The sequence below is a fragment of the Pecten maximus genome, chromosome 8, assembly GCF_902652985.1.
Source record: "Pecten maximus chromosome 8, xPecMax1.1, whole genome shotgun sequence".
Classification (NCBI taxonomy): Eukaryota; Metazoa; Mollusca; class Bivalvia; order Pectinida; family Pectinidae; genus Pecten; species Pecten maximus.
The window spans coordinates 7552431-7567535 of NC_047022.1; the positions used below are offsets into that span (position 1 = coordinate 7552431).

Sequence of the window (15105 nt, forward strand, 5' to 3'; positions counted from 1 at the left end):
AAATAACATGCATATCGCACGCACTAGAGGCCGTCCTTTAATGACCTTAGGTGTTGATAGGACGTTAAACAAATAAAACCAAACATAACCAAACATGAAAATAAATGATAAATCATTATATCAACTGATAATCTTGGACCTCATTGCGTAACACTAGGTTGAGTGAGGGGGGTTACCCTAACAAAATTGTAAATCGTTTTCACAGACAAATGTAACTTTGTTATAACAGTTTAATGTGTATAAATCTACTATTATTTTGATACCAAATATGTCGTATTGACATATATGAGGTTAGCGTAGTGATAAATCTGAAAATTTGTAAAAATAATGCAAAATGTTCATGAAATTAAAAAATGTAACCAGCATTATCAATATCCTTATACATTTATATTAGTACACGTTTTTAAAAGTATGTATTTTATTATTTTATCAATCGTATGTTTGATTTGATATGCTTACAAACACTTTACATCATCAACTGTTCATACAAGTCACGGGCAAAATAGAATAATGAGTCGGCCATATTTGCTATTCGTTATCAAAATAATCCGATCATGTATGATTCTTCCTGATAACTGATTTTCTACTTTTCGTACTTCAACTGTGTTTTTAGGAGAGCGACTTTTGGCGAGTCGTGGTCAGTTGGGTCAAAGAAGTCTTTTCCACTGAAGTCGTTAAAATTAGTACACTCCCTAACGGCGCTGTCGGGTACCTGTGGATAGAAATAAAGTGTTGACACGCTAATATTAGCAACCTAAGTTTTGTAGCGAAACTGTTCTGCCTAATCCAACTGGTGCCAAAATAAGAGTCATAAATTAATTAATTTGCGAAATGAAGGGAAAAAACTTATTAAAACAAAACATTGACTCTGTCAACTGATACAGTACATCGTTTTGGTAAAGTTACGAATAACTTGCTTAAATTTTGTGTTACAATTCTCTTAAAAGGTGTAGTTTAAATTTTGAATGTGCAAGTATTGGACAATATCGTTAATTATGAAATGAAAAAAAAAATAATTGTCATTAAACTTAAATATAATATCATGAAACTTTTATATGATGTCTTTAAATCTTAAATATATCGTCATCAAGCTCTGATATACATTTCTGCTACGGGATATTCTTTCTGGATACTGTTCTGCTGCGGAACATTCGCAACATGCGTTTACTTTGTCGCTTTGTCGAAAGGTTTATAATAATAATAATTTTGAAAATACAATAAATTGCATATTTCAACAATATCATTGATGTGCTTTCATTAGTGTTGACAATTGATCGAATTATAGAATACTGTATTCATGTGGGACGGTTCTTTATGTTATATAGGTGTTTATATGGCAACTGATCATGTATATTTAGGGGGTTGAAGGTTGGCACACTGGCAACAAACAACCTCGCCACCTGGTATATAGCTCGATTAATTTTCTTAAACATTGTAACATTTCAGTTCCGACAGTATTACAAAATATGTTCGGTCAGCTTAAATACTCAAGATACTTCTAAGTTTTTTTTCCCGCACTGACATCGAGACAATTAGTGTCGAAATATTTTCTGTTGGAGGCGGGTATATTTTATGACGTTACCTTCTGCAGAGGCGTGTATTGTGCGTGATGATGAGGTATTACGGGGTCGTTGGCTGCACTGTTGTATGCCATTAAAAAAGCCCAACGTCTGTCAGAACTTTCATTCGCAGAGCTTGTGTGCAGCACGTTACAGTGGAAGAATAGTGCGTCACCTATAACGTTATTATTATTCATTTGTTATAAATGCAGATAAAAGATAAATGAATGTACTAGCTTTCACGAAATCAAAACTAATGATGTATAACTTTGTTCGTCTAGTACCGAGATGAAGTACTTGTTTGATGAATTAACCCGTTAGTTACACGTGTTTTAATGACTGATTTATAATACATGAATTATATATCATACTTGATAATGGGCATTTGTGCTTATCGATCTTCTGAGATTTTAATATCCTTCTGAGAACTTACTGCATTCTAAGTTCATTTATCCGAACATTTATGTCGAAAAGATAATTGCCGTCCATCAATGTTGCAATAAAGCAACTCTGTATTATGATAAACTACAAACCTGGATCCATCTCCACGTAAGCTTTTGGGCAAACCTTCTCAATAGCAGACACTCTCTCCACGTCTGCTCTGCTCTGGCCGTCTAGTTTTACATGGGTAATCCGGCCACATTTGTTGGAGCCTGGGAGTATCTGTCGACCGTAGAAATATACTCATGTATTGGGTGTTTGTACTGATAAGGTCAGCAATTGGATCCCGTAGGTGCCGGTTAACATAGGGCATTAGTGGATATTTTATTTGAAACGCGACTCCAATATGTCTATAGTAGCAAGCATCTTGGGAGCTTAAATGGACCAATCACATATCTCATCAGATTATCATTAATTAAGTTAAGATGTTGTCTGAACACAATGTCGTTCTAATTTTCCCCCGAATCGTGGACACTTGTAAATCTCTGCCATCGTCCTTAGTTAGGCACCAACACTGAACACCTTTGCATCAGGCCTAAATCGAGCTTTGAGGTACATGTATCTTCCAGTGACATTTCACCCGGAATGTTATATGAAAATGGCCAAAAGTCAGTACCAGTCAATTTAGTAGATGCATCAGTAGAAGACTGATAATTGTCGTCGACAACAATGTGTTAACGTTGTAACCTAACCGAGACGGATTGCAACATATTTAACAAATGAAATAGACAAAGGGTTACAATATTTACATTTATTACAATTTACAAAGTGAATGTACAACTATATAATATAATACACACTTGCACACACGATAGTCCCTCTTTCACTCTAAATGATGATGTCTCACTCCAATATTATGCTTCACTTATATATTCACAACACTGATCGCTATACTACACAAATATATTTACACCTAACATCCCTAAAGTTCATGAGCACTGGTGGTGACTGGCGCAGTAGATCCCACACATAAATGTCAATATAACCCTCCTGGATCACTTGGTGTATTCATGTTATTGTCCCCACTGATGTTCCATAGATGTCTGTGAAATCCAAATCACCTGTCAGCTATCAGGCACCGCATGGAGAGAGTTTCACCAAACAAATAGACACCAGCAGCATGTACATATAGTACAGTCAAGTCGAACGTTCTCATGAAATGGTCGTAAATCAATCAATGAATGACCAGACAGTTAATATAGCCACAACACACAGCTGGGCCTCAATAATATTCTGATACATGTGTCAGAGAATATCAGAACTCCTGCAACGACATAACAGTCATTGTAGTACCACACCGCCAGGCGTTAAAAGAAGATGAACATGTGTCCATTTTGGTGAACAATCGTCTGCATACGGCTGTTCAGGGCCTCCATACATTCACCATCAGCTCATAGATAATAGGTATGTATATAGCGTTGACAGGACATGGTCATGATATGGGCATTGGCATGGAGCTACAATATATAAATAACAATCCCTATAAGACTATACCCTAACAATATAATTAACATTCATTCAATAGTTATTTTATACAAACATGGCAATACACATAACCGCTCTCGGTACCGTACGTACGCGCACCTGTTAACTCAGTACTACCAATAACTTGCCACGCACGAGCTTATACACATAAACACTCACGGTCGTTCATATATACGACAAATACCCTGAAATAAAAACATATTAACTTACCGTGGCTGAATTTCACGCTCCTTATGGCTTTCCCAATATATTCACATCTCTACCTGTCAATATGGCTGCCCGCTATGTCTACCTTCGTGTCCTCGCATGCGCAGTAACATACAAAAGTTACGCGCGAGAAATCGGCGCGTAATTTAAAAGGTTACAAATATCATACTTACACAATACATATATTTACATCCCGAACCGATATGTGACAAACGTCATATTGACCATTTACAAAAATTAAACAATATGAAACTAGCTAGCAGAGCTGATGTTATGTCTATAATGATTTCAAATCAAATAAGTACTAACAGGGAAGTTTTCCCTAGTATTACATAGTATATCTGTGACACTTATTACTATTGCGGGCCTGTTAAATGAACGAAAAGGAAATAAAAATGCGTATCGCTATCCCTTTTTTAGCGAGAGCTATTGTCGGATTAAATATCTGCCTCATTCCTATTGCATTGGTAACCATCTAATTGGGTTGCATCCAAATAACTAAAACACTCGACATGAGTCAGTGTCGATTAGGAGCTTACGATTATCATTATTTTGCATTTTTTAATAAGGAATTCAAATTATTTCACACTGGACGGACGCTATTGTACATGTATATGATTCTCAGTACAAAGAAACAATTTTTCAAGCGAGTGTTACAAATGAACTAATCATTGCCGTCTCGGGGCGTGTGATAATTTCATAGGATAGCTTTATTAAATGTATTTTACGGTTAGATATTCAATGTGAAGTTATCAAGTCATGTTTTTTATTCAGAAAATACATTGTCACATTATGTGAAACCTTACCTGCAGACAGCCATTTGATCGAGAGCATTTGTCGACGGCTACAAACACCGTCATCATGTCGGGAAACAGGCAGGTGTTTTGGTACCATTACCTTGGGAATATAACGTAAAGTGTATGTTGACATAAACATACCAAATATATATATTGCGCCCTAATATGTTCAAATTGCAATTTAAATTCATATAAATTTATATAATATAATCTATTATCCCAAACTCAAAGCCTTCCTTAAGCTAATCTTAAGATAAAAAAAATGTGGCAGTGTCGAGAGAGACATTCAAAAGAAGAAAGACGAGAAAAGACTAGCTCCGAAATTAAATCACCTCTTATGATCATAAAATGGGAACAGCAAGCGTCAGGTCTTTCGTCATACTTGCAAGTCATTTAGAATGCAGTTTCCGACGGGTTATGATTAATACAATCTTACATGGGTCTGTTGCATGGACAAGGATGTCTCAAGTGTAAGTTTTAGTTTGTTTTTGCTTAACGTCCTATTAACAGCCAGGGTCATTTAAGGACGTGCCAGGTTTTGAAGGTGGAGGAAAGCCGGAGTACCCGGAGAAAAACCACCGGCCTACGGTCAGTACCTGGCAACTGCCCCACGTAGGTTTCGAACTCGCAACCCAGAGGTGGATGGCTAGTGTTAAAGTGTCGGGACACCTTAACCACTCGGCCCCCTCAAGTGTAAGAGTTTGGTTGGTGAGCATAATGCTTACCGGCTGCTGGACAGCCAAACTCTTACACGAGGTTTGTAATATTCCTGTCCACTGAACAGACACATTTTGATTATTTTTTCTCGCATACTTACAAAAACAAGGGGTATCGAAAATTATTGTGGACCGTATACATCGCGCAATCATAAATGACCCATGAAATGTACATGGAAAATGATGATGTCATTAATTTGCTACATAAAACAATGACGCTACCCTTTTGTGAGTTGCGGCCCAGCTGTCTTCCTCTACCCCGTGTGGGATTAATATAATCTTTCACCCCTTTTGGGGTGAGATAGGGGGATTTCAACCCGAGAGGGGGAGATTGTTGAATTCCCAAACAAGAGGCTTGCCGAGGCTTACAATCTCTCCCCCGAAGGTTGAGATCCCTCTATCTCGTCCCAAAAAGGGTTGAATGATTATTTTTCTCTTACACTGTTTTCAAATCGTAGTGTGAACCATATCCAAAAGTATGTAAATAACAACACGTGGTATTACACAAACGTACACAACATAAGTTCCCATCGGTTTAAATGTACCCGAAACAACGTACACTTTGTTTTCCATTTGACGCATCAGTTACCAAATCACTGATTTTGAAAATTTTCACTACGCTTTAAATCTTCCTCAAATAGTATGCACACAGGTAAACAAACAGACGAACATATGCATTTGTGTTAGACCCCGTAAAAGTAGTTCCCGATCAGGTCATAGTGACGTCACCCTATCGAGAACAAGAGAACGTTCAAAGAGCACGTGTAGCTTGTCTTTTCCCTAGGGTGAGATAAGAAAATCTCACTCCGGTAAAACTGCGAATATCCTGTCGAAGGTAAGAGAAAGAATTATCCTACCCTAGCAACCGCGGGATCAAACAGTGAGGTATATGAAGACACAACGACCAGTGGATGGGTATTGTAAGATATTTACCCATAATCCTGATGCCACAGGACGGAACCTCCGGTGACGGGCTGTTTGTACAACAACTTGGAATGGTAGTGATACACCTCATTTCCCAGCAGCTGAAATATCCACAACATGCTTAGTTTATGAAATAAGGTTAATCTTTACTTTCTTAAATGCTATAGTGCTACCTCACCGAATCATATTGCCGAAGACATACAACAGGTCACGTCAACCGATCACATAATACTGACAACGGGTGCACTTGATTAATCTGTTCTTGGCGTAATGATTTCCTATGATAACACTTGATGTACAGTTGAAATGATGAAAATTTAGCAAGACAGCAATACTCGGTAGAATACTTTAAACACGTGTTATATTTTATTCTTACCCCTTCACATGTATTGACAACTTTCTCACAACGTGCCATCATTCCAGATACGTCATTTCCGGGTTGGTTCCATAAAAGCAATGTCGCTTTCTTTCCTTGACTATCAGGTAGCTGGTGAACAACGAAATGACTGTATAAATAACTCCTACATATTTTCAAGGTATTGACGTATCGAAGTTATATATATCTATTAGTTAATTTAATACATCATGTTCCAAAAGAAGCAATAGGTGCAACAAATGTATACATCAGCATAAGGGATAATTCATAATTCAATTTGGACAATATTATATACACGGTTGCATTTCGTTATAAAGATAACTATATAATTAAGCTGCTTTCTATTAATTTCTGTTTCCTTTTTTCTTTTACTGAAATTGGAGTGACCGTTAAAGCCCATTGGCCTCTTGTTGACACACCTATCTTGAATTAATGTTGCCTGCTTTCAAGGACACGAGATTTAAGCGAGTTTAAATCTTTTTAAAAAAAAATCTGCTCGATATCCAAAAGGTCCATGATTTCAAAGCATCAATAAGGATATTTTTAAAATGCAAATCTGTATTATACAAAGTGAAATCAGAGATAGAAACTTCTTTCATATACATGTTGGTGTATAGCAACTTTCCTTCAATTTAATTTATTTAATCTAACAAACCGTCTCCCCTGCAACAATTTAAGCTATGGCTACTTAGTATTGCAACACAAAATCAATTGCGATAACTAATCTTTACGCTTATAACCTGCACTGCATGTGATTATGTTAAAGGTTATAAAATGTTTACTATGCAAAAAAACACATAATTAATTAATGGTTTTTAACCTGGCCGCATCCAATTGTTTGACCCCTTGAAAAAATATGCTTACCCCGTATCCATTTTCCTTGATGATGTCTGTATCCTCAAACACCCTTCTGAGATTAGCCATCTCTTCTTGGTCAAATAGACCCCTGGACATTTAACGGTCGAATTGTTTTACATCTTACATATTACCTACATGTAATTATTTTAGGAACTATTTTGTAATCTTTACTGTATAATTGCATTTAAAAAATGTTTTAAAACGAAACTTTCCTAAACCTGTAGCTAAGATGTGGATGTAGACAATATTGATAGAAAATACAAATTCAAATACTTGCTTGACTAAGATATAGCCCTGGTCGTCGAATTGCTTCTTCATGTCTTTCGACACGCGGAAATCTTCCGGTGAAAACGGATACACTATGTGTGCAATGAAAAGAAACATATTAATACAGTAGAACATTTCTAATAAGCAAAGCTTTAGCGGCTACAGGACAATAAGAGGTATTTAAGCGGTAATCTGTTAAAGTGGTAATCTTATTTTAGCGGTAAACCTTTAAGTGGTAATCTTATTTTAGCGGTAACTTTTTAGTGGTAATCTGATTTTAGCGGTTATCTTTTTAGTGGTAATCTTATTTTAGCAATTATCTTATTTAGTGCATTTCGCGCTTGAAGCTTTGCATGTAATCATGAATCTGCTTATTAAACGGTTCATATAATATAAAAGAAAAAAGGCAGATGCCATTGCGCCAATCTGTTTAAAATACTGTAGAATAAGCTAAAGTTAGTCCAGTATTTATATTAAACATTATTTATTTTATTACAATTGCGAAACAGTTTTATTAATCACTCTTGTTAGATTGGATGGAAGCGCGCAATGTGTCTTACTGTGGGAGAAAACCAGAGGAAACCGACGTGGTCTGGTAGTTGACCCCAAAACCTTTCCACGTCGCAACGTGGGATGGAACCCGGGCCGCCTTGATTAAAGGCAAGTGGGTTACCACTTTGCCACCCTGCCAACCCATAATCAGTGTTTGGATATTCTGCCACTGAAGATAATCTGCATGACAAACGTTGGATAAGCCAAACATTCCACTTTTATAACTACAGGGAACCCATCATAGCAAATTGGACTACCTAAAATACATTATATCCCTCAATATGCTCTGTAGATCATTAACTCTAAATCATCAATCAGTCTGGTGTCTAATTACAGAGCTATCATATGTCAATATCTGACCTGCAATATTACTTTTTTTTAAATGTATGCTTCAATTGTTATTTTAACCAACTTTATTTGTATGATTGAGCAGACAGCAAAAGAAATATCAAGTCCTATAATCAAAATGTCATCTATGTATATGTGTATGGATGTATGTTGATATAAAATTTCATTTAATAGATAATGGGTACCAATTTAACAAAGTCCATATCAGGGCTACAAGGAATAACGCGTACCCGAGATACAAGTAATCATATACACACACCATATGTACTATATCCGTAGCTTATACGCACACTATCTTTTTCTCGAGTGGTCCATATCAGTCGTATCACGAACATAAGCAGATACACTCAATTTCGTTATGCCACATCTAAATAGAGATATGTTTTAAAACGACTATAACTAAAACTCAGTTGAAAAATATAATCAGGTGTAATAAATTTTATCCATTTTTTCTATATTTATGTATTACATTATGCGTTTGATTTTCTTTAACTATACGCATAAGCTATATTTTGAACGGAATCAACACCACGTTACTCTTCAGAATTTAGTCTTACTCTTTCAAGCGTCTAAGTCACTCAGTTGTCAACACTGCCAGACGACAGTCATGGCGACTTCTAGGCCTACAGGGAAGTCTAGATTTCAGTGATTCTAAGTGGGTTTTAGTGATTTTGTAATAAAACAAGTATAGCATAGGTGTCTGTGCAATAGTCCAGAATATTTTACACGAGGTACTGGTAATCTACTGCTGTTCTATTGCATTTGTATAATACATAATAGAACTAAGCTTTTGTTCTTAAATAAGAAAACAGAGACGTCAACAACAATGTTTGGTTTACATATCTGCATACAATAACGTTACAATCTCGGTAGGTCCACCAATATTACATATTAACAGAACCGCGGACTCAACACTCGAATCCACATGACTCATTCGTCTTTCGCCGTATAGCGTTGTTAACAAATATAAACCGAGATAAATTGTGTCTTAAAACCCGTCAACATCTGTTATTGCTTTATGTTGTAAACGCTTTATCCTAAACCCTTATCACTATGTATCAGGAGAAATTATTGTTGTAAAATCTACAGTTGTATTATCTTTCATTTCATTAATCATTGGTGATATATTTTCCATATTTATTACCAATAAATATTTATTATTCTTTAGAAAGATATGTAGTAGTCATTGATAGACGTAGTTGTTAATATAAACCAACTTACCGCCAGTCAAAGTAGCCATCACAATCCTCTGTTGTCTTTTACACCTGGAATAACAAATACAATTTATTTATTTATTATGTCGTGGGTTGCTGTTCTTGTCATGCTTTCTCCGTAAGCAGTTCGAAAACTCTTACCTGGAAATTCCTCTTTTTATAACTACTAACACTGTTCAATGAACAAAATTTGAACGAGAAAGCTTGTAAAAATATTTTTAAAAAAATCTAATCTAGTTGTGAATTAACTTTTGACACGCTCTTGATTAATACACATTTTTCGCCCAATAGGCACGCTTCTCAACTACACATAAATGTATCAGAATACATTTTACTCATCAACTCATATTAATATATCAATATTTCCTGTTCCCTGCCTTACTCATTAAATGCGAAAAAAAGGTAAATATGTTGTTGAAAAGTTGGATAAAAACTTGTGTGCACATACCTGGATGTTGAAAGCTGTTAACTGCAGGCGTAGATAGGTAGAGTGCGCGCCTGCCCTTAGATGGAGCGGACGGCGGTTAAGAAAAAAAAACTGATATTGTAAAAGAAACCGTAATTCTAACTAAAAAATCGATAACGGGACAAAATGCTAGTGGTCTGTAAATTTGGATAGAGCATACGACCAGATATCCCGGAATGATACGCGTCTTCTCCTTCATTGTCGAGACAAGCCATGCAAATTTAGGTCAAAGTTGGAAATAAACGCATTCTCAAAATGGTAGTATGGTAGTAACAACGGAACCACGACACATATCAACAGTACACCGTAGGTAGGGAAAGCATTGATATGACTACTTAGTAATGGAAAATTAACAACTGAGCAATTGAATATTCACACTCATAATATTTAGCTTAGTTTTGAGTTGTTCCAGAGAGCTTTGCAACATCTTAATTACTGCAGTTCTTTAATAAGGAGACACTGTGGTCTAGTTTTACAATGCAGGGCTACGGGACCGAAGGTTCGCTAGTTCGAATCCCGGTGCGGGCACTGTGTACAAGATACTTTACGCCGCTGTGCTAAAGTCGACTCAGCTGAAAATGAGTTAGAGGTATGGCAGTGCAAAAAATGTCGCGTGTAAGCTGCGACCGCAGAAATGGCAGCTGCGGCTTTTTGCTGTTCGTGGAGTTGAGAAAGACATTTGCTAGTTGGTTAAGGTCAAATAACCACAGATATTTGGGAACCGCATTGAGACGGTTATGTTGCTGTGATTTTGCGGTTTATAAAAACATACATGATTGTACATTTCATATGTCGTTTTGGTATTAAATAAGTCATATGTTTGATGTCGCCATTGCTGAGAAAAACGAGCCGTCATTCTAATGGCTAGTGAGTATTATTTATATAATCTCTTAACGTCGTGATCTTTTTATCTTGAGTGGCTATGCAGGTTCTTTATCGGTCAAGGTCATACAATGTCAGGGTATCGCAGGGAGGCAAACACGAGAATAGGCGTAGGGTAGTTTCCAAAAATCTCCACACATGCATTTCGAAGTGTCCTTCCTTAAATAGCCTTAACCCAGTATAATGGTCACTTTCACACACAATATAATAGTCACTCTCATACAGTATACCTTTCACTGAATTACAAAAAAATAATATTCCCGGTTATATACTATAACATTATTGACCTTGATAATATAATTACCAGGGTTTATATATTGACAATGTGTTGTTCGCTCTTAGATCAACTTTCATATTTCAGGATCTTTCTTGACAAGGATTTGGACCTATGCATAAACTGTGGTGGATAGAAAATAAAGGTGTTTGTGAAACTTGTGCCCAATCCTTATGTATGGTAATAAAACATGTTTAAACTAAAGAAAATAAAGGTGGTGGTCAACGCCTATGAAGATTTAACATCAGCGCCGGCCATTCCAATTCATTTTTTTTTTTCAACGTAATTGCATAAATGATTAGTATTCACATCAACAGATATTCATAGTGGACCTCCTTGCATAACACCACAAAATAAGATGTATCTAACATTGACAACTTGAATTAAGGTAGTTGTAATCACAGTCTATATTTTACACTTCATAACCTCCATAACTTACATGCTTTCTACAGAATAATTTTGAGTAAATTTCAAAACTGGTGAATTACGTTTTAGCATGTCCAGAATGTCAAATGCATAATTTCTCATAATCTTGAAGATTTGATTATCATTGATTTTTATTTTTAATGCCGATATAGTTTTCTATTTTGGTTTATTACCAAACAACTGCATTAACTACATGATTTTAAAATATTACAGCAGTAATATCTCACAAATATGCATTCTGTAGAATAATCTATCCGGTGTGAGGTGGCATGTTTGAATGTGCGAGGCCCTGCTTTAATACTGGCTGTAAACGAGTTCCAAACAAGAATTGATCTTGAAAAGAGACTGTTCAAGCGTGACTTTTTTTTGTATATATTGTTTTGAACTGTTTGTTGTGGTAGGACCTGGTGCGTTGGTTTGTTTGTTTTGGGTTTTTTTAGGGTTTTTTTCATATTGTATGTTTATGTCTGGATGAATATCTATAAGCGTATTTACTATTTTGCGTTTTATTCTCAGCTGTGCTTAGGTCGTTTGGTGAATAGTGACTCACCCTATTAGATAATCTAGTCCGCTGGAGGAATGTTATCACTTCTTAGTTTTCGAATTAGATGTTTTCGTGCATAGCTGCTGGTAAACTTCTTATGTTGGTCCTGTTGTTTGTCCCTTTAACGCCATTTTTCCATGAAAGTTCCAACATTATTTCCCCCAATTTCTGTTTATTTAGGCAATTTTCAGAACTTACGTTAGCCTTTGGAATTGTCCTGGGTTGAGGGGTGGGGGCTATTTCTGTCTTTGCAATTTTCCATTTTCAGCGTACTTGTAGCGATGGAACAATGTTTCTAAATGTGTTTAAAACAGTAAACATGTAAGAATAGGGATAGAACGTACTATCCCCCAAATAGTAATAGATACACTATTTAATTGGTCATTCAATCATACAATGACACTTCTGCACTACCCATCTATTATTATTTACACTTTTGATACCATATCATTTCACTTTATACCATAAAGTATTACTGACGTCACACGTTTTTTCACGTATCATACAATATTATCTTACGTATCCTTTTATCACGGTATTTTATCACTAGCCCTCTACCTCTAAGTTCGAAACCTACGCGGGGCAGTTTCCAGGTACTGACCGTAGGCCGTTGGCGTTTCTCCGGGTACTCCGGCTTCCCTTCACCTCGCAAACCTGGCACGTCCTTAAATGACTCTAGCTATTAATAGGACATTAAACAACAAAAATCAAATGTTTTGTTTTTAAAAATTCCGTCCGGTTTCTTTTTGTGGATTGCGAGTTGACGTGGTTGGTGCTCTCTGGTGGGTCTCTGCACCGAGGGACGGACTATTGGTAGATCCAGTCACAGCTGGTGCTGGAGTCTGGCTACCGTTGTTCTGGTTGATAATAGGTCGATTGTAAAGTCTACCATCAACGATAAGTTTATCTCTCAACAAACGCACATGTTTACCTTTGCTACGGATCTCTTTAATGGTGGGTCCGAGATCTCTTCGACGTTGATGTATTTCTGCCTAAAATTGTTCGTTAATATAGAATGGTGTGTCCTTCAACGGCTCACACCCTGGCACATTTTCGCGGTCTCTATTAAATATAAATCGGGCTACTACTGGCCTTACGTCCCATCAACAATTCTGCCGAAGTGATGGACGTTTCGTAATTCGATGTGGTAATCGATGCCAAGTTCTACTAGGATGAATTCCTGGAGTAGCATTTCTGTATTTTCATTCGAGTTTTCAACAAAGCCACTGAACACTAAATTATTTTTCATAGACCTCCTCTTTAGCTCAGTCAAACTCTTTTTCAGTTCATGGTTTTCTTTCATAATTTTGTTTACATTTTCAGTAAGGAAATCAACGCATGTAGGTATGGCAAGCTAAAGAATCATGAGCCATGTCATCATGTTGAAGGTCAAATGCTTACTAAAGAGAGTGAAACTACAATTACATACTACTTCTATTTTATTATCTTAAAACTTATTACCTTTATTTGTGAATGGAAAAACAATTTTATCTGAGTGACCTGGAAAGTCTCTTCATTACATCCGTAGGTATCGTAGTATCGGCACCAAGCATGTTAAACGCATCTGTGTCCTTGGGCTCAGATTGGACTGAAGGACATCCAGGAGAGGAACGGTATGATTTCTGCAACAGCATGATAACTCAAGTGTTGCTGTTTGGGCCAGTACCCGGTTTTATGGAAACAATTTTGAAAATGTTATCAAAATAGTAGAATTCTGTAAAATTACGTATGTGGAGAATCGATTTCTGATGCAAAGCATTTAGACATTGTGGGATGGTTATTACCGATACTAATTCAACAGACTTCTGGTAATGTTTTCATACGGTCAAACGTTTCGAAACAACGACAAACCTGGAGACGGAGAGGAAGTGGAGATTCTGTGAGCTGTATTGTAACAGAAATAGATCAGGGTACCTTTGTGATGAGTATCGCTACGTGCTACGTACATGATTATGTCTGCAGTATGAAAACAAGATATTTGAGTACACCTTTTAACGGCCACAATTATCGCTACATCCTACCAGCCATTGGAACTGTGACTTTTATAACAAATGGTGTGATATTATTCATTCTCTCTGCACACATGTCATCACACTGCAATATTGTCTTATTGCGTGTTAAATCGATTTCTGACACACTTGTAGTCATATTTCAAGTACCAATGTTGTTGTATTTGTCACGTTCCAGACATATACTGACTTCATACCTTATCATTTGTGTATCTTGATTTTTCTTTTAGTAGATATCTTACCACCACTATTCTATAGTGTTTCAGTTTTTACCGGACTGGGAATCGCCATACAGAAATTCATCATTATCTCATTTCCTTTGAAGGCAACTATACATTTGAAAACTAGATATGCTCATTTGTTAGCGAGGTCTGCTTTGGTATCCATCATTCTTTCCAAACATCAACCGAAGAAACAGTGATATTTTATATAGTTTAAACATACAGTAAAACCCCGTTATATCGCCACCCGTTATACCGCCAAACTCGCTTATCGCCATGCATTTTTTTCTAACATCATATTTCGAGAACAAATGGTAAAAATAACTTCTTCTTGACCTGGTTATCTATAGAACATTTTTTATGTAATAGGTCCGGGTAATGCTATCTCTTTAACCCATTTCACTATTTATAAGGGAAAAAATGACCGTTTATTAATGAGAATGAAATCCGCTGATATATTCGCTTAAAATATATTAAAACTATTCTGTATACTTTTATATATTTCATTTATCGCTAATTGTTGCTATTTTTCAAACAGT

At 36.3% G+C, this 15105-nt stretch overlaps 1 pseudogene; it reads right to left on the minus strand.

The window, feature by feature from the left end:
* Window positions 1-479: 479 nt before the first annotated feature.
* LOC117332086 lies at window positions 480-13639 on the minus strand (annotated as a pseudogene).
* Window positions 13640-15105: the final 1466 nt, after the last annotated feature.